Raw genomic sequence first — 4,292 nt, 5'->3', positions numbered from 1 at the left:
TTTTTTCAGCCAAAGACAAGGTTTATTAGAACTTCTGTCATATTGGGCAGACTCTTAAGGAATTTGAACATTACTGAGCTATTGGCTAGATTATAAGAATCTGAGCATCTTAATGGAGACAAGATGGACCTTATATACAGAAAGACTATGGGAGGGATCTAGGAGTGGCCAAGCAGTTTGGGGTGACTGGAGGAGGGGTCTAAGGAAGATCTGGTCCAGTAAACTGAGGTGAACAGAAAACCAGGGACCTGGACCAAGGGAGAATGAAGCCTAGCTAGGATTAAGGGTGGGAAGTGGCTGGGGGTCATTTGGAGGTGACAGATAGGATTATAGCCTCAGATGAAAGCCAGACATTTGGCCATGTGGGAAAATTCAGGGTTTTTCCTTTTTGGGGTCCAGATCCCATCCTCATCATTCCCCCCTCAAACAAATGGGACCCAAATTCTTTTGGGGTAAGGGGTGAAGGTCTTGGCTTCTGAAATTGCTTCCTGCTGGCAAGGGGCGTAGAGCTGCTCCTCACTCGAGGGGGTCCCAAAGAGGAGGTTGACTGGAACCGAGCACATGCTACATCCAGGGAATGATGGGGGGACATTGGCCTGTACCCACTGTCTGCTAACAACTGTAAGTGAATGGCCTGTAGTCTGGAAGACACATATCTGACAGAAAAGACTGCAGGGTCTAGATTTAGGGAGAAGTAAAAGTGTAAGAGCTCCATTAAAATAATTTACATTTGACCTGCAGGCTTATCTGATCTTGTTTCTTTTTCAAAAGTTTAAGTATCACTTTTACAGGTAGAAGTTTTCCACCCAGGGTTCAATAGTTACACAAATGAATTTGCCAGAGGCTGACTTTCACTTCAATTATCACTCAAATTCTCCTCAGAAGATGTTTCTGATTTAATTTCAGTTGTTTGGGGGTATTGAATGACTACACATTCAGGTCAGAACAGCAAGATCTCACACACTTGCATTGTGCTATTTGCTCTGACTATAAAAATTTGCTATAAAAGGATAAAGCAGGGACAAGATTTAAGGCCCAAATATGACAGGATAAAACATCCTTAGCTCTGTTTGGATTCAGATAATTCAGTTTTCCAACCACGCAGTATCAAATCTACCTCATAGCCAGACTCAGGAATAGCCAGGTGGGTAACAGAGTATCTTGTGGCATTTCTCTCAGATGGTGGATTGTTGATTATCAACGGATTATTACGATTCATCAGACAACTCAAAATAAAATCCCATGAGCTTTTACCTCAAGCAGCAAGTTTCACTAATCACAGCTTAGGAAAAACTTTTCCAGGATTTACATCTCAAATTTAATTTTGTCCTGGTGTAAAAAGTCAATCATCAGAGATTATTTCTACATACTTGCAAATTCTCAGCCAGCCAAAAACCCAGACAAGCTTTTTGGCAAATTTACACATTAAAACAATAACCAATAATAGCCAAATTATTTTAGCAGTAACCAAATTATGAAAAGTTGCTTGACATAACTGATACAAAAAGTTCACCAATTTGAAACCTGAAACAAACCCATTACCAATCAGGTGACTTCAGTTTTGTTAAATGCATTTCCAAATTACTTTACACAGAGAATCAACATGTCATCATAAACAGTTAAAACTGTAACTTTAAAAGAGCGTGCTTACCCAAGTTCAGAGGCTAGCTTCTTTACTTTGAGCAGAGTGTGCTGAACATGGGTGACGCTTCCAAGCACAGGTTGCCCCAGGGCCCAAGGCCATTGCCAGTGGGACCTATGTGGTAGCTGCTGGCCCTCCCACATCCTTCCTTTCACTAGGTGAGAGTGGGCGAATTCAAAGGTGGGGGGGGTAGGGTGAAACTCTCTTCTATGAGAGAGATTAACAGATAACCTCTTGACTCAAGGGAAGGGAGTGGGAGAAGGGAGTTGTAAGGAGGTGTTTCAAAACTTCTAAATGAACCTGCTAAGATGTTTTTACCTGTTCTAACTTCTCCCTGTAGCCTCCTTGAAGGAGGATTCAGGGGTGTAGAGGGAAGGGAGTAAGTAAGCCTCAGGGAACCAAAAAGCACCTGCAGTTTTCCCAGTTCCCTAGGTCCAAGGGAATTGACAGAATTGGGCATATGCTTCCCAATAAAGTGTTTCTCTTTGTCCTCTATGCTGTGAAAGGTGTAGCCAGGTCCATGGCCTAGAACCAAACCAGTGGACTGAGAGCCTGACAGGGTCAGCTGAGTGAGAGACAGCCTCCTAACTGTCGGCGCATAAAGCACCTCCAAAGCCTTCCTAGGTGCTTAGAGAGTGACCCTAACTTCAGGGCAAGAAAGAAAAAGGGGGAGGCTTACATACCTTCCAGTCTTGGTTGGAGAACTTGGGGTTAGTCAGCTTCCCTGTACGGGCCACCAAAATGTTGAGATTTAGAGGTTTAGGGGTGCTGGGACCCCAAGATCATGACACACGGGTCCTGCCAAAAGAATTTGACCCAAGCCTTCTTTCAGCCAAAGACAAGGTTTATTAGAACATCCGTCATATTGGTTAGACTCTAAGGAATCTGAACGTTACTGAGCTATTGGCTAGATGATAAGAATCTGAGCAGTGGCTAGATTATAAGAATCTAAGCCTGTTGTTGTTGATTTCCTCCAACAAAAGTCTAGTACACTAACTCTCATTCACTAATCATTTCTGAGGCAGTCCCTGTCACTGAGAACCAGTAGTGGCAGCTAGGTGCCTAAGTGGATAGAGAGCTGGGCTTGGAGTCAGGAAGACCCGAGTTCAAAGACACTTCCTGTGTGACCCTGGGCAAGGCACTTGACCTCTGCCTTAGTTTCCTCATGTGTAAAATGGGGATAAAAATAGCACCCACTTCTCAGGGTTGTTACAAGGATCAAATAAGATAGTATTAGTAAAGTGCTTTGCAAACCTTGGGGGCAGTTAGGCAGTGGATAGAGTGCCAGGCTTGGAGTCAGGAAAACTAGTCTTCTTGAGTGAAAATGCAGCCTCAGATATTTACTAGCTGTGTGACCCTGCACAAGTCACTTAACTCTGTTTGCCTCAGTTCCTCATCTATAAAATGAGCTGAAGAAGGAAACAGTAAACCACTCCAGTATCTTTGCCAAGAAAACCCCAAGTGAGGTCATGAAGAGTTGGATATGACTGGAATGACCGAACAACAACAATAAATTATAAACTTTAAAACTCTAAAGTCTCTTTCCTGGGTCTTTCCTTTATTAGGAGCACGGATCTGGGCTTCGGCAGAGTATGTCTTGGCAGGGCTGAGTTGAACCCCTTCCCTTGAGCATGACCCTTCTGTGCAGCAGAGCCTGGGCACTATCAGTCTGTTGTACATGAGAGCTTACAGAACCAAGGGTCCTGTACTCATTGATTTCTTCATCTTTGCCTTCCTAGAACCCCAAGTGTTTCATTTTTGTAAGCCAAGCAACCAAGAGAAGCAGCATCTGGCTTGGCCCAGGTGTGAGTTACCTAAATTGCTTTGAACTCCATGAAATAATCTGCTTTCTTGACCCTCAATCCTTTCAATACCCATCTTTCTCTCCTCCCCCAGCCTTCAGCTCAATCTTACATTCCTAGTTAGATTTTTAAGAAAACTGAGTCTAGGTTCCAGGGGTCCCCACCCTAGAGGTCAGGGAGATTCCAGGGCTGATGCAAAGATCAAGACCAGGAATCCTTCGACTTGGCCCCACTGATCTCTTTCCCAGGCTCACCTTCAAGTCAGTCCATACCTATTGTGGCCAGCTTCCAAAACTGACTGACAGAATAAGAGTACAGCTATTTCCCTGCTCACTCAGTCTGTCTACCTCTTCTCTGACTTTACTTTTTCCCTTTCCAAGTTTGACCCTATCGTTCACAGAATGAACCTTAGCAGCTTTCTAGCTCATCCCATCTGAGAAAGGAATCTCAGCTACACTTGATCTTGGCCTCAACAGGCGTAGAAGCCACAAGTGACCAGCCAATTTCTGCTTAGAGACCTCCAGTGAGGAGATTTCAGGCAGCCCACACTCCCTGTGGACAGCTCTAATTGTTAGGGAGTTTTTCCTGATGTCAAGTCTACATTTACCACTTTCCAACTCCTACTCAGTGCTAATGGGCAGAGGACAGCAAAGGTTCTTTCCTCGGGGGTCAAACGAAACTGAAACTCACTTTGATGTGATAGTGTTTCAGATATCTGAACTAACCCTCTCTCTCCCCTTCCATCTCTCTCTGAAACCATCCCCTTCATCATTTCTCACAGCACAGTAGTATTCCATCACAATCACATACCACAACTTGTTCAGCCATTCCCTAGTTGATGGACATCT

Source organism: Vombatus ursinus, unplaced genomic scaffold (assembly GCF_900497805.2).
Source record: "Vombatus ursinus unplaced genomic scaffold, bare-nosed wombat genome assembly UNPS02014909.1, whole genome shotgun sequence".
Taxonomy (NCBI): Eukaryota; Metazoa; Chordata; class Mammalia; order Diprotodontia; family Vombatidae; genus Vombatus; species Vombatus ursinus.
Note: the sequence above shows the minus strand (reverse complement) of the source record.